This window comes from Narcine bancroftii, chromosome 1 (assembly GCF_036971445.1).
Source record: "Narcine bancroftii isolate sNarBan1 chromosome 1, sNarBan1.hap1, whole genome shotgun sequence".
Classification (NCBI taxonomy): Eukaryota; Metazoa; Chordata; class Chondrichthyes; order Torpediniformes; family Narcinidae; genus Narcine; species Narcine bancroftii.
Window position 1 is genome coordinate 256,851,193 of NC_091469.1, and position 26,638 is coordinate 256,877,830.

The 26,638-nt window shown below is 40.5% G+C and overlaps 1 long non-coding RNA gene across 3 annotated transcripts in view; it reads right to left on the reverse strand.

Moving 5' to 3' along the window:
- LOC138741891 (uncharacterized) overlaps window positions 1-26,638 on the reverse strand; it is a 280,492-nt gene that overhangs the window by 249,837 nt on the left and 4,017 nt on the right. For 2 of the 3 annotated variants that reach the window (XR_011343868.1, XR_011343855.1), the window contains exon 3: window positions 15,978-16,022. The exons of the other annotated variant lie outside the window; for it this stretch is intronic. This is a non-coding gene — a long non-coding RNA (uncharacterized lncRNA). The remainder of the gene's footprint in view (window positions 1-15,977; window positions 16,023-26,638) is intronic. 3 annotated transcript variants of the gene reach the window in all.

A 26,638-nucleotide genomic window follows, 5' to 3' on the forward strand; every position in this document is an offset into this window, starting at 1 on the left:
CATGCCTTTGATCACCAATCAATCAGGCAAATGGTCTGCATGAAATGTCATCAGAGCTCTTTAAGAAAAGAAGATGGGAAATATGATGGGTAATTCCCTGAGCAGACCATCAAAGTCATTTGGTGGAATGCCTCATTACCAACCTTTTCAAGCAAACATCAAGACCTTATTTGGTTAGTTATGAGAAACTCTGTCCAGCAAATCATTCAGATATTCAGTAACTAAAATACTGCAGTTGCAGAAATCTTGAGCAACAATTATCTGCTGGAGGAACTCAGCAGATCAGTCAGCATCCAGAGGTAGAAATGGTCAGTCAACATTTTGGTTCAGGACCCTCTATTATTATGAGCTTCTGTTTCATTTAGTGACTGTCACTTTAAGGATCAGTACAAACTGTGACTATTCACAACTATGGAGTGGCAACAATCAGGTATAGACTGTGCTCAAAATTTATCCTTCTGGAGGAAGAGAGAGAACATTTGTAGCTTTATCCAGGGACAGGTGGAGAGAGAGACACAGGAGAGAAACACTTAAAGGCACACTTAGTGATCAGCAGCCATCTCATGAACACTATGCTGGAGTGACTCTGTGTGAAATGGACAATTTGGCTGACTCTCCCTGTCAGGGGAATTATTGAACCGCATCATGACCAAAAGAAAGGTCACTTTGACTAATCCATGCTGGGGCTTTTGGAAGCATAGTGGAAGTCACACGTTTCATTTCCCCTTGCCAAGGAAAAGGGGAGTTGTGACAACTGTTCATCTAAGAGGATATTTTTCAGCAAGCAACTCGACAAGGATCCCAAGTTTTCAGCAGTCCGGTCACTCTGTCTCTCCCATCTCCTTCATGATTACTCTGTATCAGTTAAAGAGACTGTGTTCCAACACAGGATTTCTAAGACTGAAATTTCCAGAAATGTGCCTAATATCTAATGGTTTGGGTATTCCCACCCACCCACCCACCCACCCATATATACAAACATAAGTATATTTGCACATAGTGGGGGTTAAGTTGTATTATTGGTGGTTATTAAGATATATATTGCTTTAAAATAAAAACGTTAACAGTCTCTTGGTGAATTTCTATTGCTGCTGGTCTGCAACATAACACCACGGAGATTATCATAATGAAGAATCCCGACCTCGTAAAACTTGGAAGTCCTTATTTGGATGATATGGGATTGAGTTTTTGAACCCCCTGGCTGCACATTAGTGGTGTTACTCCAATTCATGGTAATTAATTGATGAATTCTGTTGTTATGGTTGATCTCCTCTTCTTTCTCTTTCTTTCTTTCCTATTTTCTTTTCTTTGGGGTAGGTTAGTGGGGGTGGGGAGGTGGTTTATTGAAAATAACATGTATGTATATTTTGAATTGTTTTTGTTCTATTCATTAATTATATGTTTCAATATATGCACCATGATTTAATAAATAAAATATTCAACAAAAAGAGTTCTGAGCTGAAACAGTGACTTGTCATTTCTATCCATGTTGGAGTCACTGATTTTCTCCAGCAGTTCATGATCAGTAATATTGGTCACATGACCTAATGACAGCTGCACTGGAAATGAAACATAGCCCATCTCCTCAGTGAATGCACCTTTGCCTTAAAGATCCAGGATGAGAAGCAGAGATACTTGTTGCAGTCCATATACAATGGTACTATATGGGCTGCTCCCCGTGACACACACTGAGACAGAATTTACTGCTGAGGGTAAGCCATCAATGTGAGAAGGATCATCTCTGATATGTCCAAAACTCTCCGGTGTCCAAGAGCAAGATGTTGTTCTCAACCAAATTGTGTATGTTCAAAGGTGCAAGACTGTGCATTATGGGATGTGCTAAAGCTAGGTGCAGCAATTGAAAGGAGAGGCTCCTTGGATGGGATTACAGTTTAGTATCCTCCTGCCATTGTAGAGTAATTATTTGAAATCTCCATTAGACCATGCCCTTTAAGATTATGAATGAAAAACATTATCTTTCCAGTAAGAATTAGGTATAACATGAGATGTGAAAATGTGAAGGTTGAATGTTCTGTTTTATTAATAAATGAGTGCTTGATTGTCAGCAGGAACTCGGTGAACCAAAGGGTCTGTTTCCACGATTTTAATGCGCGTCGAAAGAACCAAAGACTTGTTGATCCAAACCAAGGATTTTATTAACTAAAAGACTGGAGCATATCACAAGTAGGTCGACCAGTCCAGAATGACCTGGTTGGCTAGGAGCAATCCTTTAAGACCTGCCAGTAGGTGTGGCTACACTCTCAGCCAATCACAGTCATCCTACACTACCATCTGTACATATGTACATATACACATTGGAGATAGAATCTGTACTCTCACAACGATGTATGAGTGTAAAGTACAATTTTTTTTTAAATTATGGAACACCCCTGGGAACCTAAGTGCCAATCAGAAAGTAAGAATAGAAACTATGAAAATGGCTTAGACGTGGGTGGGTATGACTTCAAGTTTGGAGGACTGACATGGAGGTTCTCAGATCAGGTGATTCATTAAACTACGCTGAGTCACAACACAAAATCCCCATAGTTCTGTACTACTTGTCATATTTGTGACAGAAATTAAATATTCATAAGAAGGATGATACTGTATTTAAAAACAAAATAAAATATTCTGATGTATACAGGAGGAATCAATTCAAAATTTCCTGACAACTTTACCCAACATTTGAAAATTTGAATAAATTAAATGATCCTAATCAGATGAATGCTACTGTTTCTGCTAAAAATAAAATCACTGTTGCACTGAAGGAAATAACTAACTTCCCTTTATGTGCGTTTACAGGTCTTTAAATAATTAGTAATTCTATTTCAAATATTATTCTTTCCCTTTTCTGACAACAGGTGCACGGCAGGAGGGAGCCTCTTGGCCATGGCTCACCACATACAAAATTAGTCTTTGCAGCCAAAATTGTTTAAATTAAGAAATACTGGTAAATTAAATTTCCTTTGTAAATAGTGAATTCGAGAATGGAAACATAATTAGATTTCACCAAGGAATTAAATGAAACAGAGTGCAATTTTATTTCCCCTTGCAGCTCTGAAAACAACCATGACTTACTAACCCTTTAACATATGTCACCAGTGCCACAGCTTGTGCCATTGCAGTGTTATAGCTGAGATGGAATGGTCACATCACTCACATGCCTGACACCAGACAAATACTGTATTCTAAGTTCAATTATGGAAAAATATTACCAGGACATAGGAAACCATTTAGCAATACAGTAAAACCCCCAGTATCTGGCATTTATGGGGACTGGTAGATGCTGGATAAGTGAAATTTCTGATTGCTTGAGATTGTGTGTTGCACGATTAGTGATCTAGCTGCTAGGGTGTGCCAATTTTAAATGTATTTTTTTTTTAACCTGTTTATTTTCCACAATTTCTTTTGCCGGTTGCTTGAATTCAGGATAATGGGGATTTTACTGTATTTTCAAGGTCTTCTTAAAAAGAAGGAATACTCTCCCAGACTGGTACAAGTTGCATAAAGTGATTCCTATCGTAGATTTTCCCTATTTCTTGCATGATTTTTTTGCTTTCTGCAAGTATGGTTCTCCTGCTTGATTTCTGCAGAAAATGGTTCTAATATTTGACAAAATCAATTAGAAGATTTCGGAAGGCACTACAAAGAGTTTGAATTAACATTTTTTTTTAAAAAACCTTTAAATCAGCAACCATATTGTTTGTGACACTGTTATAAATTTCAGTACATTGTATCATGTTGTTACTGTTGCCAATGGCTGTACCATGTCAAAAAATATAATTGTTCCTTTTATTGTACCTTACCTACAAAATCAGAAAAATTACAGCTGTTGCTATATTATGCATTGAATTTGATCAACACATAATCAACACAGGTCGATTATGCAAAAGACATGTGGAGGAAGGATTTTGGAATAAATATTGATGTAAACAGCTCCATCTAATTTCTTATCAAATTGACTGACTTGTCCTTGAAATTACAATGATGACTAAGCAGTATAAAATCATTTCCTCTGTCCAATTATTCCATTTGTAAATATATAATTATTCATTTTAAACCAAGTAATATCATTTCTCAGAATGAATAGGAGTACTTCTTGGTCAGACCAAAGCAGCCTCTTGAACATGAGACAATTGGAAAGGGTCATTAGTTTTTCCTCTGACATTCAGTCTTATGTTTCGCAGCAAAGACTGAAAGTATCATTTTCTGTGACACAAAACACTTGTTTTTGCAAACCACCCACTATATACTCTGAACACAAGTGAAGGGTGTTAAGGAAAAGGCTTTAATTGTCACAGAATGTAGAGTATTATTTGCATAACCCTGCTATTTTTGCTTCTGAGATGTTCGCATTTTTACCTTGCTTGTCATGTCTGTATGAGACATGTCTGTCTCCTTTGCAATGTGATATTTGCATATATTTTGTACTTCAACCTCGGAATATAATCATATTTTGCCTTTAAATTCTTTTTTAACGTCTTTTGAGCCTTTTGCCAATTAGCAGAAACATGAATTTTCTAAATTAGGAATGTGATCACATTTCATGCTTTCCTTAAAAAAAAGTGATCAGCAAAATTGTTTTTATCAAAAATTTTTTATCAAAATCCTGGTGGAACCAATTCCTGAGTATTTTTAAGGCTGAGGTGGATAGATTATTAATAAGAAAGTGGTAAAAAATAACAGGTTAGGCAAGAATACAGAATTGAGATTATAATCAGATCAGCCATGATCTTATTTAATGACAGAGCAGGCTAGGAACAGAATTGCCTACACCTGCTTCTAGATCATATGTTTGAATAGTATGCTCCTCAATGGAACTCTGCTTGCATTTCACTATTTCCCAGGTCACCATTAAGTTAAGGCCTCATTTGGAAAACAGGATTTGCTACTTTATTTTCCTCAAACAGAATGCACTGCCTACTACTAGCATAATGCACAGCCTCCACTGATGCTGGATAAGCAGGCTTTTGAGTGGTCGGCAAGCATTAAAAGATAATTGGAGCAGTTCTGTGATTACCTCTTCATATTGCAAGGTCTGATTATCAGGACAAACATTTCACAACTATATTTTTCTCAACCTCAGTAGCTTTTAATGTACATTAAAAATAGTCAAAGAGGAATGGCATAGCTTAATGTTAAAGGTTTATGGAAAACAAGAATCAAGATCAAAATTGCTGACCAGAGCAACATAGTAATTGTGATTTTCATACTTTGAAACCAGAATGCAAAGGTATAGAAGTAGAACAATGCAAAACAAATCGTGATTATTTACATCAAATACATCATTAGCACTTCTAACATCCTTTAGGAAACATTGTTTGCAATGGATAGAGATAAAATATTTGGTTAAACTGTCAGAAGAAATGATACAAGATTGGAATCTCTGTACTTTGAGGACCAATGGTAATTTGAAAGATGCGATAGGATGTGAGGACCTGGATGTAATAGTTATCACTAAAGAGGTAATGTTAAAATTGGTTAAAAAAATTATGATAAAATATGTCTTTAAAAGGTATAGATTATGGGGATTTAGATTAGGCCAGTGGTTCTCAACCTTTTTCTTTCCACTCATACATTACTTTAAATATTCCCTATGACATAGGTGCTCTGTGCATAGTAAGGAGGTGTTATGTGGGTGGAAAGAAAAAGTTTGAAAACAACTGTTTTAATCGTTATGTGCACGGTCATATAACTCCAAAGGAAATGAGCCAATGACAATTTTTCTCAAGCAAAGTATTTCAATAAGGGTTATGGGGATAAGGCTGGAAAGGGGTACTGATGGTAGTGATCAGCCATGATCTGTAAAATGGCGGTGCTGGCTCGACGGGCCGAAGGGCCTACTCCAGCTCCTATTGTCTATTGTCAATAACAATTGGGTCTAGAGGAGTGATTCTCAACCTTCCCTTCCCACTCATATACCACCTTAAGGAATCCCTTACTAATCAAAGAGCACTGATGACACAGGGATTCCTTAAAGTGGTATGTGAGTGGAAGAAAAAGGTTGAGGACCACTGGTTTAGGTATTAGTATAGGGACATTTTACAGACATCTTAGTAGACCCTTTCAGGTGGACCCTCCACCTTGAGGGCAGCGGTAGGAGCGGATCTTAACTTGCGGACTCACCTTTCAGGAGGCAGCCCTAAAAGGCTGCTTGCAGCATTGCCTGGTTCACCTGAAAAGGCCTATTCATACCCAGAGGCGCCTAGTAGCGCTTCCGGATCTGATGGAGGCAGGGCGATTGGTGCCGCAGCACCACCTTTCATAAATATGCGCTGTGTTTCCCACAACAGTTCCAGCTGCATGGGGGATTATGGGTAGGGAAGACTGCCATTGCTATGCTGCATTTTGAACCGCAGAGAGCGGCCCAGTGGCAGGAGCGGCCAGCCGGGCTGTGACAGTTGCCACTGCCCTGATGTTCCCTGCCAGCTGCCCCTGCCCCAATGTTCTCCGCCCCACCAGCCACCCCTGCCCCGACATGCCCTGCCGGCCGCCCCTGCCCCAACAGCTCCCGCTGACCTCCCCTCCCCACTCTCCCCAGTGGGGATGGGTCTGTTAGCGGGGCGGGGGATGGCTGTCAAGGCAGCGGGGAGGGGACAGCTGTCAGGCAGCAGGAGGGGGCTGTCAGGCAGTGAGGAGTTGGGTCGCCAGCTGATAGAGTCATCAGCCTACCTCCAGGCAGCACTTACAGCAGCTGATCATTCAGGTGCCTCAGTGGAGCCCAGCACTCCACCGATTATCCCTCCCTGAGGAGGGTTGTTGTTGGCACCTCAGAGGCGCTTCTGCTGCATTCAGGAGAGTATGTCTTTAACCACAAGGGGGGAGATGATGCGGCTTTACACTAGGGTGTTCAGGCCATCTGAAAGGGCTGAATAACACTTCACAAACAGATATTAACATTTCACAAAAGACATTTCACTTAAAATGCAAGATTTATGCCTAAGGTGGAGCCTACAAGTCTGTAGTGACTTTGCAGAAACAATGGATCTGCTTTGGAAAGGACTTCACAAGTGGGTGTTAATCAGTCTGATGTAATGTAATAAATGGACTATCTTCTTTGGCTTGGCTTCGCGGACGAAGATTTATGGAGGGGGTAAATGTCCACGTCAGCTGCAGGCTCGTTTGTGGCTGACAAGTCCGATGCGGGACAGGCAGACACGGTTGCAGCGGTTGCAGGGGAAAATTGGTTGGTTGGGGTTGGGTGTTGGGTTTTTCCTCCTTTGCCTTTTGTCAGTGAGGTGGGCTCTGCGGTCTTCTTCAAAGGAGGTTGCTGCCCGCCGAACTGTGAGGCGCCAAGATGCACGGTTTGAGGCGAGATCAGCCCACTGGCGGTGGTCAATGTGGCAGGCACCAAGAGATTTCTTTAGGCAGTCCTTGTACCTTTTCTTTGGTGCACCTCTGTCATGGTGGCCAGTGGAGAGCTCGCCATATAACACGATGTTGGGAAGGCGATGGTCCTCCATTCTGGAGATGTGACCCACCCAGCGCAGCTGGATCTTCAGCAGCGTGGACTCGATGCTGTCGAACTCTGCCATCTCGAGTACTTCGACGTTAGGGATGAAAGCGCTCCAATGAATGTTGAGGATGGAGCGGAGACAACGCTGGTGGAAGCGTTCTAGGAGCCGTAGGTGATGCCGGTAGAGGACCCATGATTCAGAGCCAAACAGGAGTGTGGGTATGACAACGGCTCTGTATACGCTTATCTTTGTGAGGTTTTTCAGTTGGTTGTTTTTCCAGACTCTTTTGTGTAGTCTTTCAAAGGCGCTATTTGCCTTGGCGAGTCTGTTGTCTATCTCGTTGTCGATCCTTGCATCTGATGAAATGGTGCAGCCGAGATAGGTAAACTGGTTGACCGTTTTGAGTTTTGTGTGCCCGATGGAGATGTGGGGGGGGGCTGGTAGTCATGGTGGGGAGCTGGCTGATGGAGGACATCAGTTTTCTTCAGGCTGACTTCCAGGCCAAACATTTTGGCAGTTTCCGCAAAACAGGACGTCAAGCACAGAAGAGCTGGCTCTGAATGGGCAACTAAAGCGGCATCGTCTGCAAAGAGTAGTTCACGGACAAGTTTCTCTTGTGTCTTGGTGTGAGCTTGCAGGCACCTCAGATTGAAGAGACTGCCATCCGTGCGGTACCGGATGTAAACAGCGTCTTCATTGTTGAGGTCTTTCATGGCTTGGTTCAGCATCATGCTGAAGAAGATTGAAAAGAGGGTTGGTGCGAGAGCACAGCCTTGCTTCACGCCATTGTTAATGGAGAAGGGTTCAGAGAGCTCATTGCTGTATCTGACCCGACCTTGTTGGTTTTCGTGCAGTTGGATAACCATGTTGAGGAACTTTGGGGGGCATCCGAGGCGCTCTAGTATTTGCCAAAGCCCTTTCCTGCTCATGGTGTCGAAGGCTTTGGTGAGGTCAACAAAGGTGATGTAGAGTCCTTTGTTTTGTTCTCTGCATTTTTCTTGGAGCTGTCTGAGGGCAAAGACCATGTCAGTAGTTCCTCTGTTTGCGCGAAAGCCACACTGTGATTCTGGGAGAATATTCTCGGTGACACTAGGTATTATTCTATTTAGGAGAATCCTAGCGAAGATTTTGCCTGCAATGGAGAGCAGCGTGATTCCCCTGTAGTTTGAGCAGTCTGATTTCTCGCCTTTGTTTTTGTACAGGGTGATGATGGTGGCATCACGAAGGTCCTGAGGCAGTTTTCCTTGGTCCCAACAAAGCTTGAAAAACTCATGCAGTTTGACATGCAGAGTTTTGCCGCCAGCCTTCCAGACCTCTGGGGGGATTCCATCCATACCTGCTGCTTTGCCACTTTTCAGTTGTTCGATTGCCTTATATGTCTCATCCTGGGTGAGGACCTCATCCAGCTCTAGCCTTAGGGGCTGTTGAGGGAGCTGGAGCAGGGCGGAATCTTGGACTGAGCGGTTGGCACTGAAAAGAGATTGGAAGTGTTCTGACCATCGGTTGAGGATGGAGATCTTGTCGCTGAGGAGGACTTTGCCGTCTGAGCTGCACAGCGGGCTTTGGACTTGGGGTGAGGGGCCGTACACAGCCTTTAGAGCCTCGTAGAAACCCCTGAAGTCACCAATGTCCGCGCTGAGCTGGGTTTGCTTGGCGAGGCTAGTCCACCACTCATTTTGGAGCTCCCGGAGTTTGCGCTGAAGATGGCTGCATGCGCGACGGAAGGCTTGTTTCTTCTCTGGACAGGACGGCTTTGTAAGGTGAGCCTGGTGGGCAGCTCGCTTCTTTGCCAGCAGCTCCTGGATTTCCTGGCTGTTTTCGTCGAACCAGTCCTTGTTTTTCCTGGAGGAGAAGCCCAGTACCTCTTCAGTGGATTGCAGTATGGTAGTCTTCAGCTGATCCCAGAGGGTTTCAGGGGACGAGTCCGTGAGGCGGATTGCATCGTCGAGCTTTGCTTTGAGGTTTGCCTGGAAGTTTCCTCTCACTTCGTCTGACTGCAGGTTTCCAACATTGTTTTAAAGAAACAAATGTCCAGACTCTAAAAATTATTCTGGTGCCAGCGATCCAAGACTGGTTGAAGTTTGCTGTTCTAAGGGGGGGTCATGTGGTTTTGCAAACAGAGAGAGGGGAAAATACATGTGATTCTTCAGAGAGAGAGAGAGAGAGAAGGCTCTTTCAAACAAGGAAAATGCCCGACTGTAAAGGCAGAGGTTCTACACCCTTACGCCTAGAGATTTACCTTTCTGAATCTACCGTGGCCTGCTCAGAGGCGCTGTATCCAACCCTTCTTGGGGAAGGATAATCGGTGGAGTGCTGCACTCTGCCACCTGATCTGTTAGGGGCAGGCTGATGACGCTGTCAGCCTGCCACCCATTTCCCCATGCACCCCTCTCCCTCCATGACCCCCTCGTCAAGGGCAGCAGGTGGGAGCTGTCAGGGCAGCGGGGGCCGACGGAAGCCATCAGGGCAGTGGAGGCTGGTGGTAGCTGTCAGGGGGTGGCCAGTCCAAACTGTGACAGCCTCACTGGGCTGCTTCGGCTTTCGGGGCCACTCTCTGTGACTCTGGAAAACACAGAGCGGTTCCAGCTGCTTCGGGAATTATGGGTAGGGAAGATGGCTATTGCTCTGCCTCATATTGTGATGGGTGGCATCCGGAGGCCTAGCATGAAATGGCCAAGGGAAGAGAGAGAGTCAGATTTGCAGCAGGAGTTGGTGCTGGAGGCAGCAAGAGTGGCACCCCTGTTATAAGACTCCTTTTTGAAGAGGGGTTTTGAGTTCTGAGTTCAGCCTATACTCAACCCTTGTAGTCAATTACAAGAGGAAGTGGCTGGTTAATGTATTTCTCTTGGAATAGGGGAAAAATAAGAACTCAGTGGTAACCTGGAAGAAGAGGTTATCTTTTAGAAAACCCAAGAGAGGGGCAAGTTTCTTCGGCAAGACACTGAAGTGGCTGATTGAAGGAGATCAGTTTGTGTGTGTGTCCAACGAACAATGAATATCTCTCTCCTTTGAGGTAACAAATTAGATTAAAGCTCCAGAGCCTGGTGAAAATCATATATGTTAAATTCTGTGCAGAGTATGGAAAATTGCCTAATTACAGTGAACTTGGAGAAGCGAAAAGTGAATGACTGGAGAGTGAAGCAAAGACTTTCCTGAACACATACACATTACATACACGTGAGCTTAGAATTTGAAGGGGGTTAAGTTAAGTTAATAGTAGTAAGTTAAAGACTGATCTTATTATTATGTTTGAAGAAAATTAAGAGCAACTTTTGTTTAAGTAACCATTGTCTTTGTGAATTTCTTTTGCTGCTGGTTTTTGGAGTCCTCTGGGCTTTTAACAGTAGTACTTAGAAAACTTGAGGTTTAAAGATAGATAAATCCCCGGTCCTGATAGAATGCATCCCAAGGTACTGCAAGAAATGGCAGAAGTTATAGTTGAGGCTTTTGTGATAATTTACCAAAATTCTCTGGACTCTGGGGAGGTCCTAGTGGATTGGAAGATGGCGAATGTCACATCGCTATTCAAAAAAGGATGTAGGCAAAAGGCAGGGAACTGCAGGCCAGTTAATTTAACATCTGTAGTTAGGAAAATGCTTTAAAGAAGAAATAGTGAAACATCTGGAGCAAAATGGATCCATCAGACAGATGCTGTATGGATTTAGCAAAGGCAGGTCCTGTTTGACAAACTTAGTGGAGTTCATTGAGAATATAACAATTGCGATGGATAGACGCAACGTTTCACAATATACATAAATGATCTAGAAGAGGGGACAGAGAACAGTGCATCTAAGTCTGCTGATGACACTAAATTGAGCGGAAAAGCAAATTTTGCAGAGGATACAGAGATTCTGCAGAGAAATGTAGATAGGTTAAGTGAGTGGGCAAGGGTCCGGCAGATGGACTACAATCACGCCATTTAAATAGCATTCTGATCTTCCATTTTTCCTTCCAAAGTAGATAACTTGGGAGTGCTTGGGCATGAATTGCAAAAGGTGGTTTGAAGGTGCAGTAGGCTATCAGGAAGGCAAATGGAATATTGGCTTTTATTGCAAGAGGGATGGAATTTAAGAGCAGGGATGCAACTATACAAGGTACTGGTGAGGCCACATCTGGAGTACTACATGTGGTTCTGGTCTCCTTACTTGAGAAAGGATGTACTAGCTTTGTAGGCAGTGCAGAGGAGGTTCACCAGGTTGATTCCCAAGATGATGAGAATTGAGTCATCCTTGCTGGAACTTAGAAGAATAAGAAGGGATCTTATGGAAATATCCCAACCATTTTGGATAATCAGAGTTGTACTGTATATTTAAGACAAAGTTGGATATATTTTTACATAGTAAGGGAATTAAAGTAGGTTGAAATGTGCCTATCATTGACTGGCGGATCATGGTTGATGGACCGGATGGCCAACTCCTGATCCTATTTCTTATGTTCTTATGATCATAGTATTTCAGAGATTAAGAATAAATAATGGGGTAAAGAGAAAGAAGTATCTTATGGTGGTTGGGGAGATGGCCAAGAGCCTAAGTTCTGATACATTTCTTGGCACAGATAGTAGCAGAAGAGTGAAGCTCTCCTATGGAAAAAGTAGTTGATGCCTGTACAAATATTAATTTTAAATTGGGAAGAGATTATCAACAAAGATCATTAAGAGACATTGGGGAAAAAAAGTGAATTGATTGAGTTAGAATATAAATCAGTCATAATCTTACGGAATAGTGAGATGGACTGAAATTGCTCATTTCTTTTTTCCTATCTATCATAAATCTGTGATTTACTCAAAAACAGTGGTTTTCAAACTTTTCCTTTCCACTCATATAATCCCTATGCCAGGGTGGGCAGCCCTTTTAAAAAAATCATATTCTACCTTAAGTATTCCCGATCCAAAAAACACACAAAATCCTAGCATGGCCGCTTAAGACAGAACAAGCTAAGAAAATGGTATTGGCATCAAGGAAAAAAGACAAACAAATTACATATAATCCAAAAGAAATTAAGGAAAACTTTAGAGAATTATATGAACAATTATACCGAACTGAAAACGAAGGGAAAGAAGGGAAAATAGATGAATTTCTGACTAAAATTGAACTACCAAAACTACAAATTGAGGAACAAAATAAATTAACAGAACCATTTGGAATAGTAGAAATACAAGAGATAATAAAAAAATTACCAAATAATAAGACACCAGGAGAGGATGGATTCCCAATAGAATTCTACAAAACATTTAAAGACTTATTAATTCCGCCCCTCCTGGATGTAATCAACCAGATTGATGAAACACAAAGCTTACCAGATTCATGTAAAACAGCAATAATTACAGTAATACTAAAGCAAGGGAAAGATCCAATCTCACCAGCGTCATATAGACCAATATCTTTACTAAACACAGATTATAAGATAATAGCTAAACTATTAGCAAACAGATTAGCAGAGCATGTACCGAAAATGGTAAATTTAGACCAAACTGGATTTATCAAAAAAAGACGCACAACAGACAATATTTGTAAATTTATTAACTTAATTCATGCAGTAGAAGGAAATAAAGCACCTACAGTAGCAGTTGCTTTAGACGCAGAGAAGGCCTTTGACAGAGTAGAATGGAATTATTTTTTTTCAAAGTATTGCAAAAATTCAGTTTACCGGAGAAGTATATTAATTGGATTAAAGCATTATATAAGGGACCGTTAGCGAAAGTGACAGTAAATGGACATGTATCAAAGCAATTTAACTTAAGCAGGTCAACGCGGCAGGGATGCCCACTATCACCTTTATTGTTTGCGTTAGCTATAGAACCACTAGCAGAATTGATAAGAATAGATAATAATATAAAAGGAATAAAAATAAAAGACAAGGAATATAAAATCAGTCTATTTGCGGATGATGTTATAGTGTACTTAACAGAACCAGAACTATCAATAAAAGAATTATATAAGAAATTGAAGGAATATGGAGAAGTGTCGGGTTACAAGATAAATGTAAATAAAAGTGAAGCAATGCCTATGAATAATGCGGATTTCTCAAAATTTAAGAAGGAATCTCCATTTAGATGGCAAATGCAGGCAATAAGATACCTAGGTGTACAAATAAACAAAAATCTCGGCCAACTATATAAACTCAATTATTATCCACTAATGAAAAAATTACAGGACGATTTAGAGCATTGGAAATATTTACCACTAACACTAATAGGAAGGATAAACTGTATTAAAATGAACATTTTTCCAAGGATATTATACTTATTTCAGGCATTGCCAATACAACTGACAGAAAAATTCTTCAAGGAGTTGAAGAAAATAATAAGGAAATTTTTATGGAGAGGGGGGAAACCGAGGATAGCACTAGATAAATTAACAGAATGGTATAAACAAGGAGGCTTACAACTGCCAAACTTTAAAAATTATTATAGAGCCGCACAATTAAGATACCTATCAGATTTTTATCAAACAAGGGAAAAACCAGACTGGACGAGATTAGAATTAGATAAAATAGGGGAAAAGATACCTGAACACATATTATATAAATGGGATGAAAAATTGGTACAACATAGAAGTTCTCCAGTATTACATCATCTCCTCAATATTTGGAAGAAGATTCATGTAGAAAGAAATAAAACAAATTATCAATTACAAAAACTAATATTGACGCAAAACAAGTTACTCCCTTTTACAATAGATAACCTTTCCTTTAGGGAATGGGATAAAAAAGGGATTAAAAGAATAGAAAATTGTTTTTCAGGAAATAGATTCTTATCCTTTGAACAAATGAAAGATAAGTACAATATAACTCAAGATACAGCGCTGGCATATTACCAATTGAGATCCTACTTGAAGGATAAATTAGGAAGCAGTTTGAGTTTGCCAGAGGCAAGTAACCTTGAATATGTGATTACAGATACAATGATAATCAAAAGATTTGCAACAAATATGTATATTAAACTGCAAGAAAAGGAGAATGAGGAAACAAATGGTAAAACTAAACAAAAATGGGAACAAGATTTAAATATAAAGATAAAAAAGGAAACATGGGAGAAATTATGTTCTGGAACGATGAGAAATACAATAAATACGAGGCTACGTATGATACAATATAACTGGATACACAGACTATACATTACACCTCAAAAGTTAAATAAATGGGACCCAACAGTATCTGATAGATGTTTTCAATGTAAAAAAGAAATGGGAACAACAATTCATGCAATCTGGACATGTGAGAAAGTAGAAAAATTTTGGGAAGATCTCAATCAGATATTAAATAAAATAACAGAAAACAATATCCCAAAGAATCCAGAGATCTTTCTCCTAAGTAACATAAAAAACAAAGAATTTGGAATTGATTTGGAGGATGCACAAAAAAGATTTGTTAAGATAGCTCTAGCCGTAGCAAAAAAATGTATTATGTCAACCTGGAAATTGGAAGATAATTTGAAAATACAACAATGGTATATAGAAATGAATAAATGTATTCCATTAGAAAAAATAACATATAGTTTAAGAAATAATATTGAAATATGCGAACAAATATGGGAGCCTTACATTAAATACAATAGCGAAAACCTACCGGGGACAATCATTACCTAAGTTGATGGAAGGAGAAGGAAAGAAAAGAATGGACTCAGTAGAATTTCTGGTGTATTTTTGTTGAGTGACAACATTGTCTGACTGGTTTAATGTATCCTAGATTGTATACCTTAAATGGATGGGAGGGGGGGGTGGGGGGGTGGGTTGGGAGGAGGGAGGGGGGGAGAAAATGTCACTGTATATGTGTGAAAAGGAAAAAGTGTGTATCATGACTAATGTGATTTATGGTGTGAAAAATAAAAAAAAATTTTAAAAAAAGTATTCCCGATCCCATCGGTGCTCTGTGATTAGTAAGGGATTGCTTAAGGTGGTATGTGGGTGGAAAGAAAAAGTTTGAAAATCACTGTTTTAATCATATCTAATTGACTCGTTATGTGCACGGTTTCATAACTCCAAAGGAAATGGACCAATGACAATTTTTCTCAAGCAAAATATTTCAATAACAATTGGGTGTAGAGCAGTGATTCTTAACCTTCCCTTCCCACTCATATACTACCTTAAATAATCCCTTACTAATCACAGAGCACCGATGGCATAGGGATTACTTAAGGTTATATGTGGAAAGAAAATGTTTGAAAACCACTGCTTTAAAACATTAAAATATCCTGACCCCCCCCAAAAAGATTCAGATAACAAATCTACTCACAAAGTAATTCCTCAGGAATGACCAGTTATATATTCAAAAAGCAGAAATAAATCGTAATTGAAATGTTTACATGTTACAAACAAACTGAGTGACTCTGAGGGTCTATCAATGATTCATGCAATAGAAGTTAGAAAATCTACCAATTGCTAAATGGAAAAGCTGAATCATTCAAATTTGCTGAAAAAAACCTCAAAATCAGGCAGTTTGCATTCGCACATAATACTCCCCCACAAGTTGAAAACTTAAAGGTGAAAAAGAATTCAGTTCTGTACAAAGTCCAAGACTTACTTAAGTGTTACTTGTGATCTGCTACAAGTTCTTCAATGGATCCAACTGCACAAACAAGGGTTAGAAAAATCAGATTTCAAATTACTACCAATTATGACCTGGAAATATATCACCATTTCCATTATTGTTGGATTGAGATTCTGTGATTGCTCACACTCCACTATTTAACAACATTGTGGACATGGGGCTTTTGCATGTAACCCATTTAAAATGGCAGCTCAGCACCACTCTCTCCAAGACAATGAAGTGCTGGACATTACCAGCTATCCCACATCCTAACAACAAATATTCAGGTATTTGGATTTGAACAAGTATTACTGGTTATATTTCTCGCACTTGGAATCATAAAATTAGTTTCTATTCTTGGCAGTTATTTATTTTTTCTCCTTCAGTGGTATGAAAAACAAGGTTATGTTTTTCCAAGGATTTGTCAAAAAGTCCTTGTCATACAGAAGCACAAATTTAATTTTCAAATTCTTCCACCTCGAATAGCACAGCTCTAACTCACTATAAATATGTCAAAAGAGAAATGTGAAAAAAATAAATCTGGAGTTTGGAGAGAAAGTTAGGAAATGGAACCAAAATTCAAAGAGTTGGCATGATCCAGGTGGATTGAATTCCCCCAATTTTCTGCTATGAGGTTCTTTTGATTGAGTTTTTCTATGGAGATGTAGAACATGATTGATAAGGGTAGGCCAGTGATTGATGTCTGCATGAACTTTAGTACCATAAAGAATTTGACAAGTTTCAACAAAATAAAGTGTTATGAGCCCAGAGGCACCCAAAATCCAGAAGCAACAGAACTTCACCAAGACAAATGGTTACTTAAACAAAAGTTGCTTTTAATTATCTTTAAATGAAAACAGGATCGAACTTTATCTTATTACTATTAACTTATTTAACCTAATTTAACCCCCTTCTAATTCTAAGCACACACGTATGTATTGTGTGTGTGTGTGTGTGTGTGTGTGTGTGTGTGTGTGTAAGTTTAGAAAAGTTCTTTAATTCACAGTCCAGTCTCACTTCTCACTCCTCCAAGTTCACTGGTTGCAGGCAATTCTTATACTGTGCACAGAATTTAACATTTATGAAGATCACCAGGCTTTGGTGCTTGAAAGGTAAATGGTTACTGCTCAGGAAGGTTCTCATCGGTTTTCAGAGAGACATTTGTTGGTTGCTGAACACAAACTAATCAGTGTATTGCTGAAGAAAATTGCCCCATCAGAGTTTTACAGATGATAACCTCTTTCTTTCAGGTCACCACAGAGTTCCTTTTCGTTTCCCTTATTTCAAGTGAAACATTAGGCAGCCAGTCCTCTCCTCTTCTATGGAGCACAAGGGCTTTGACCAGGCTGAACTAAGAACTCACAACCCGTTTTCAAAATGGGGGTTTCCACAAGCTTGCCAGCTTGTCCTGTTCCAGTCCCAGCTGCTGCTCCTGAATTGAATTATTTCTCTCTCTCTGAGAAAAGCCTGTTTGACACTCTCTGCTTGCAAAACCACATGACCTCCTTAGAACAGCAAGCTGTACTCAGACAGCCTACGGCTCTGGACATAATCCTCCAAGTTCTTTCATCTGTTGCTTTTCAAAACAACAATCCATTAGTGAAGTCCCTTGGGCACTCCTCAAAGTTTTAGCAAAGGCACTTGGAGCCAGCCTGTCTGGCTTGAGCAGAGTTCCAGTATTTTAAATGAGATCTGTTTTGAAGTGTTTGTATGTAACCTACACTAAAAAACCTGCCACAATTTATCTTCTTTAAAACATATCTATATACAATATAAAATACAACATAATCTGTCACAAAAGGCATATGCGATCCACTGAGATCTGCAAAATAACAGTATATCCAATCCACTGAGACTTGGTAGACTGGATTCAAAATTGACTTGGCCATGTAGTTAGTAGCAGTGGAGGGATGTTATTCAGCCTTGAGGTTTGTGAACTTTGTTGTTCCACATGGATCAATGCTGAGACATCTGTTGTTTGTAATGTATATATAAGATTATTTCAATACAAATGTAGGTGGGTTGATAAGTACATTTCAACAACACAAAAATTGGCAGAGCTCTCAATACTGAGGAAATTTGTCAAAGGATTCATCAGGATATAGATCAGTTGGAAATACGAGTGAGAAAATAACAGATGGAGTTTACTTTGAACAAGTATGAGGTGTTACTTTTGGATGTCAAATGCAAAAGGAAATGTTTCAATAAATGGCAGGATCCTAAAGAGCTTTGAGATACAGTACATGGAGGGATCTTGGTTATATCTCTAACTCTCTGATATTGGCAACAGAAGTGAAGAGGATGGTTAAAAAAAAGGATAAACTTCCCTTTATCAGTTAGGGCATAAAATCTGAAAAGTTGGGAAATCATTTTGGTACAACTTTGGTTTGGCCACGTTTGGAGTATTGTGCGCAATTCTAGTCAGAACGCAAAGCTTCTGGAGAAAGTGCTGTGTGGAACTCAAAGGTTGTGTGCAGTTCTGGTCAAAACTCAAAAGAAACTCAATGAGTTGCCTGGATTCTTCTTTCTTTCTTTTCTTTCTTCTTTGGCTTGGTTTCGCGGACGAAGATTTATGGAGGGCTAATGTCCACGTCAGCTGCAGGCTCGTTTGTGGCTGACAAGTCCGATGCGGGACAGGCAGACACGGTTGCAGCGGTTGCAAGGGAAAATTGGTTGGTTGGGATTGGGTGTTGGGTTTTTCCTCCTTTGTCTTTTGACAGTGAGGTGGGCTCTGTGGTCTTCTTCAAAGGAGAGTATTAGTGAAAAGGAGAGGTTGGATAAATTTGGGGGGAAACAACAAAGTCTGCAGATGCCGTGATTGTAGTTAATACACAAAGTGCTGGAGAAACTCAGAAGGTCCTGTTGCATCTATAGGAGGCAAAGAGGGCCCTGACCCCTTCATCAAGGTATGATCAAAAAGCAGGCAGGTACCTCAATAAAAATGTGGGTGGGGGGGAGAGAGAGGTAAGAAGGGGTAGGGGAGGAGAATAGGCCAACAGCCAAGATGCCATAGGTGGATGTGGATAGGAGGGCACGAGAGAAAAGGTGAGAACTGATAGGAGGAGGGGAAAACTCTGTAAATGTAGAGCTGGTGGAAAGGAGACTGGGGATAGAGAGAGAGAGAAGGAGGGGGAAGGGGACATATAAACTGGAGAAGTCACTATTAATGCCATGTGGTTGGAGGGTAACTTCTCCAAGTCAAAGATGTGGCCATATATACAGCATGGGCCACAGCTGTGCCTACCTTTTTGTCAGCTCTGTGGAGCCATCCATACTACAAGCCTACAAAGGCAAGGCTCCTCAATTATACCTCTGCTACATTTTTGACTATATTGGTGTTACCTACTGGACCCATGTTGAGCTCTTCAATTTTATCAACTTTACTGCCAACTTTCACCCCAACCTCAAATTCACTTGATCCATCTCTAGTAATACTCTTCCATTTCTTTAGCAGACCAAATCAAATCATAAGGAGAGGGAGCTAAGCACAAGTTGGGGCAGAAGAGTTTAAAAAGAAGCATTCGTGGTGCTCAGCACTTTATTGGACTAATTGAACCACAAGGAGAGAGAGTTACCCACAGGTCAGTGTGAAGCATTTTAACCAGGAGCATTCACAGGGCTATTAGCAGGAACAAATAAAAGTAACGCAGGCATAAGTGGAGCAGCCATTGTAGCAATGGGTGGTCTGGGCTTTAGCTCAAGTGGAGAGCAGAGGCAGAGGACATGGTTCATGATGATCTTTACATAATAACCCAGAGTGGAGATGGAGATGGCACCTAGGGCAGTGATATGGCCCAATTGCAAACCTGGGACAGCACAAATGTAGGTGATGACTACACCTGCAAGAAGTGTATCCAGCTGCAGCTCCTTGCAGGTCATCATCAAGATGTTAAGGAATTGGAACTGGAGCTAGATGAACTCCAGATCATTCAGGAGGCAGAGTGGGTGATGGATAGAAGCAAAAAGGAAACAGACACACCCAAGAGACAAGAGGCAGGTAAGTGAGTGAATGTTAGGAGGGAAGGGGTATAGGCAGCCAGTGCAGAGCATCCCTGTGGCTGTTCTCCTCATTATACTGTTTTGGATACTGTTTGTGAGACAATCTAACAGGGACAAGTGGTGATCATCAGGTCTCCGGCTCAGAAGGGAAAGGGGGAGGAGAGCTGTGGTGATGGGGGATTCGATAATTAAAGGTTCTGTGAAGAAGATTGAGACTCCTGAATGGTATGTTGCCTCCCAGGTGCCAGGGTCAGGGATTCCTTAGATCAAGTCCACGGCATTCTCAAGTGAGAGAGTCAGCAGCCAGATGTTGTGGTCTGCATTGATACCAATGACATAGATAGAATAAAGAATAAGGTCCTGAAGAGGGAATATGGGGAGTTAGGAAGAAAGCTAAAAAACAAGGCCAAAAGGGTGATGATCCTGGATTGATGTCTGGGCAGAAATAGGAAGTTAGGACAAATGAATGCATGGCTGAAGAGTTGGTGCAGGGGGCAGGGATCCAGATTCAAGGATAATTGGATCACCTCTGGTGAAGGTATGACTTGCACAAGAATGACAGGCTGCACTAGAACAGGAAGGGAGCCAATACCCTGCAGGCCGGTTTGCTAGAGCTGCTGGGTAGTATTTAAACTAGTTGAGCAAGGGAATGGGAACCAGAATGAGAGGGCAGTGAATAGGGCAGAAGACACACAAACTGATACACTGTGCAGCAAGATTATGAGGAAGGATAGGCAGTCAATAGGGCAACATTGTAAGCATAAGATTAAAGATTTAATGGGTACTTAGGAAAAGAAGTAGAAAAGGGTGATGAATACTGCATTGAAAGTCCTGTATTTCAATGCCGTATAATACCTTGATGAAGGGCACAAGCACGAAAAGTTGGTTATGTATCTTTATCTTTGTAGTATAGAGAGTACACTTACCTGCTGATTTTCTTCAGCATTGAGTTTTTACTTAATGGAGTGAAAACCGATGCCCATGGTGGCATTGGATGAGTTCACAACTCTCTGTAGTTTTTTTTTGTCCTATGCATTGGCACTCCGTACCAGACAGCGATGCAACCAGCTGGAATGATCCATACGGTACACCTGTGGAAATTTTCAAGAGTCTTTGGTGGCATACCATATCTCCTCAAACTCCTCCCAAAATTTAGCCACTGACAAGCCTTCTTTGTGATTGCATTGACAAGGAAGCCCCAGGACAGTTTTTCAGAGATATTCAGAGATAAAATTCGCCCAACAGTTTGAGAGGGAGAAACTAAAATCAGATGTCTCAGTATATCAGTGAAATAAAGGGGACTACAGACATCAGAGAGTGGAATTGGTCAACATTGATTGGAAAGGCACACCAGCAGAGAAGACGGCAGAGCAGCAATGGCTGGAGTTTCTGTGGGAAATAAGGAAATGAAGGACAGGTATGTTCCAAAAAAGAAGAAATATTTGAATGGAAAAATGGTACAACTGAAGGTGACATTGTAGAGGAAAAGATGAACTTTGAAAGGAAGCTAGCAAATAATATCAAAAAGTATACTAAAATTTTTTGTAAGTATATTAAGAGTGAGAGTAAATAAAGAACTGATAGAAAGTGACGGTCTTCATCGTGGAAGATACTTGCAGTTTGCCTGAATTTCAAAGATATCAGGGTAGAGAGGTGAGTGCAGTCATGATCATCAGAGGGAAGGTGCTTGGAAAACAGAATGGTCTAAGAGTAAATAAGTCTACCGGACCGGATGGAATGCACCCTTGGGTTCTGAAGGAAGTAGCTATTGAGATTGTGGAGGCATTGGTAATAATCTTCCAAGAATTAATAGATTCTGGCATGGTTCAGGAGGACTATAAAATTGTTGTTTGTTGTTGTTTAAACACTGTTACAAGTGATATCCGTTACTACTGGGCTGCTTTTTAAAAATGATCAGTTCTCCAAAAAAAAATGTTAATCCTAAATGGGCCCGGTCCTGACCAATTTGGATAAACAGAGTTGTACTGTAATAGGTAAAAATACACGCTTAAAATTGTAAAAGTAAATGTTCTCTGAAGTAACACATAAACCTTTGGTGAAGATGGGAACAAATATTTAGCAAGCAGAGTGCTTTGATCATGCTTTGCTCATAGCAGCTGTTTGAATAAAGTTGTGTGAAACAGCAATGACGTCACCAAGGATGAAGAGCTAGTTGATGCTGCTTGCTGTTAGGGTGACTCTTTTAATGTGTCTCCTTATCCCTGCTTAGTAAGAGTTGTCCCAGTCAGAGGCTTTATCTGTAGAATTAGAGGAGGTGGGGTTAATTATCTATAATGTTATTGTTCATCTTTCGGGCCACTCTGGAGGGGGAGGAATCTGCAGATGCAGCGACAGTTAAATATTTTCAAAGAATGTTCATGATAATAAAGTAAAATGCTTTAGATATTCGTCCAAGAGAAGTATGTTGAATCTAATATTTTTGTATTTTAAACTGTTTATTCTTAATGCAGGTGTATTAGTTAGGCATTGAAACAGTAAGTCTCAAGCAATCGGAAAATGCACATTTGACATCTACCAATCCCCATAGATGTTGGATATGTATATTGAAACATATTTATAAGTAAAACATTAAATCAGACCATAGGTTTGGATGTTAAACATATCAGCAAGAATTTTCCCTTGAAATGATCTATGAGGAGCCAGGTTAAAGAAATGCAATAGTATTATATACAACAGGGACACCTGCTCCTTAGAAACTATAAACCTTAAGTTGTCCTGTGATTCCGGTTGAAATTTACAAGGGGTAGCTATGAGAAGTGAATCATCCTAATTTCATATATTTTTTTAAGAAAACCTGTCAACATCAGCAATTCAGAAATGGAGAAACCAAAAGGACTCCCAACTTTCATCCAGGAAAGCAGAATGAAATACAGAAGGATTTGAAAATATTTCTTCCATAGCTACAGGTGTCTTGACATCAGGTGCTTGCCCATAGTTGATGAAAGGATGAGGCCCAAAATATTGGTTATGCATCTTTTTTATAACAAGTAGGTGGTTTGACCTGCTATGTTTCTCCAGCATTGTGTTTTTGCTATGTGTTTTTATAGCAGATGGAAAATGGCAAATTTGGATGGATAGAAGAGGATTTTAACATCTGATTCCTTAGATCAAAGTGAACCCTATTCTTTGTGACTCAAGAGATGGTAGCATTGCCACTCAACCAAAAGCTCCCTCTAACGAGGTGCTCAGAAATCATGGTTAAATTCCTGTACATATCCGGAGCCATAGACAATTTATTGAAAAGGGGTTACAATTTCAATCCCAGCATGAAATTTTAATTCAAACAAAATAAATCTCAAAATATAAGCAAGAATGACCATGAATAACTGAATAGTGTAAATGTCCTGTGCTTCAACAGTGTTCTACAAGATGGAAAATTTGTCCTTATTTTGTCTGACTTGAGACTTGCAATAATGAAGATAATTCTTTCTTGCTCAGTAAACAGGTGAACACATCACTCAATCCCCAGCATTAATTGCTGGCCTTGACAGTGATGCTTTCTCTCATGAACAAAAGGAGAAAGAACATGTGGTGGTACACCACCGGCCAACTGCAGGGGGCAACCTCTGTACCTGCAGGAATGTAAGGGGACAGGACAACACCTGGCCGGCTGTCAATCAGTCAGCCTGAATAGATCAAGCCCCACCCAGTCGGGTGTCAATCACCCTCCAGGATATAAGCCTGAGCCAGCCTCCCGAGGCCTCACTCAGAGTTGCTGCAGCCACAGCCAGTCTGGCTCTGTGGAAGTCTTTGTGGATTAAAGCCTGTTGTACAGTTTTATCTTTGTGTGTGTCTGATTCTGGCACACAGAACATGTCTTCTTTTGATGCAATGTTGTTATACAGAGGTTAAGCATTCACTATTAAGCTACGAATAGACTTTGAAAGATTCCAGAGATTCAAATGATTTTCAAACTGGTGAAGATGTCAGGAATGAATATAATTCTTAGCCTTGCAATGTCTTCAGAGTGAGGCTAACATAAACTAGAGCAGGGGTGGCCAAACTTGCTTAACACAAGAGCCACATACGATAAACTTCAGATGTTTGAGAGCCACAAGACATGAAAAAAAAATTATACTTGTCTTTATACTTACATGCATATTTTGTTACAAAAACTTTATATCAATATTAAGAAATACATGTTTGTTATAATATTTATTAATTTATGTAGTTTTTAAATTGCTAATTAGTATTAAGTTTCAATGATAATTTAAAATATACTGTGTGTAACAGTCAAATTTTGTGGACTGATTTTTAGGGTAAAATTAAGGGGGTCAACTAATACATATTTACTACCTTTGAGGTAGGTACCTGGGTCATTTGGGGCATCAGGAGCTCAGATAGGTGTGTGCCCTGGGCGAAAGCTATGGTTGGGGCATTGGGAGCTCGTAAGGGCGAGAGGCCGGGGCCAAAATTGGAAGGGGTCGACTTTTATATGGCATCAAGTATTACATGTATATATAGTATACATACTAAGTGTTTTCATTCTTAAGCTACGCCCACTAAAACTACCATTGTAAGCACTGGCTCGTATGATTCCCATCTCAGCCAATGTATTTCTGTGAGCTCCACATTATATGTCAAAGAACCTCACAGCTCACAAGCTGTGGTTTGGCAAACCCTGAACTAGAGGAACAATACTCAAGTAATTCTTCCAAGCAACTTTCATTCTTATCTCTTACCACAATTTTTGACCCACATATCCATGGACCTCTTCTCATCCCGTTCCCCTCTCGTTCTCTCCCCATCCATCCATATTTTACCTCCAGGAATTCTGCCCCCACGCACCCACACTTCTCGGTTCTTTCTTGTCCTTCACCTCTCCCCTAATGGCTTCTCCACATCAGATTCATCATCAGTGTCCGTTGTCTTCATCTCCCCTTCAATTTTCTCTGATCTCACCCCGTATGACTCATCTTTCCCCCTTTTTTCTTTTGCCTTTCTTGTTTTTCCCCAAGCCAATCAACTGCCTCTGCCTTCACACCTGTCTGTCATCCTTCACCTCTCCCTGGGTCACAACCTCCTACTGGCCCTTACACAATCCCTCCCACTCTGTCGTCATTACACTGGCATGTCCCTTCTGCGCTCTGTCGATGAAGGTTTCAGACCTGAAACATTGACCATTCTTTTTCTCCCATTGATACTGCTTAACCTGCTAAGTCCCTCCAGCCTGTTATTTATCGCTACAATCTCTTTAAGGATCTCTGATAAATGTCACTAAATCAAACAACAATTTCTCTCCTCAACCAATTAGATTGTAAAAAATCTAACTGTTTGCAAGTCTGTTAATTTCTCTCTGCACAATTCCTGCCCAAAACAATTGGTGTCATGTAGCTGAAAGAATTGTCACAACTTTGTGTGTTTGTATGTTAGACTCCCTACAAAGATTTTAAGGCAAGGTTTTTGCCAGAGGTATGGCCCAGCTATTGATTCAGTGACATTACAGTTCATTTGCTCGCAACTGAATACTTCTGTCTGCATGGTTCTCACAGTCAATTCATCATCACCCCATTCTGTAGATCCTTGCAGGTTGTTGATGCTGAGATAATCCACAATCACTGTTGATCAAAATAAATAATACTGGCAAAGTGGAGAACCTGAAATTTTTGATAATTATCGAAGAGGCTGCGGGCAGGGCTTCCTGAAGTAAATGCATTCATTAAGGGCACCATGCACTTCTAATGGCAGTACTGCCACCGGTACAGACCTGGGGAGAGCAGGGAGTGGAGACAAAGTTCTCCCCAAAGGGGTCCAGCTCTGTGGTGGCTGAAGGACACACACAGACAGTGAGCTGTTGGCAACTTGCGGGCGAGGAACTCACACAGGCCGCTGGGTGCTGGAGACTGGCTCATGAGAACTAGGTATCAGAGATGGGATTCAAGAGGGTGCTGAGGATGAGAAAGGTTCCCTCATCTGAGGTTTGGATCTAGGCTCGGTTGTCGATGGTTTAGACTGAACTGGATTTTTGTGCAGTTGCAGTGGCCACAGGAGTGCTGAAGGTGAATCCAAGGACACTCGGTGACTCTGAGGGGACTCTTTTGTTTCCCTTTTCTCTGACTGCTAGTGGCAAATCTTTGTCTTAAGCTAAACTAAAGCCAATTTTGTGTTATATTGCATTTATATTTTATTACATGAAAATAAATAGTATCTGATCTGATCTGCCACACTTGCCCTTTACAGAAGGAAATTATCTTAGGCATCATATAAATTATAAAGTGGAAGCAGTTTTTTCAACTCTAATGAGAAAACACTGCATACCTCTCACTATCATTATAACCTGCACTCATCAAAGAACACTGTTGCACAGAAACAGGCCCCTTTGGCCCTTCTCATCTGTGCCAAACCATTTTGTTTTTGCCTAGTCCCACTGACCTGTACCCAGTCCATAGCTCTCCAGACCTCTCCCATCCATGCACCTGTCCAAATTCTTCTTAAATGTTAAAGTTGAGCCCGTATTCACTACCTCAGCTGGCAGCTCATTGCACAGTCCCACTACTCCGTGTGAAGAAGTTCCCCCTACACTTTTCCCCTTTCACTTTCCTTTTTTTGAATATTTGATTTTTGATTTTTCAGACTCATGCAAACCCAATAAACAGAATATTACATTCTCTTTCCACTTAATATGATTTACAGAG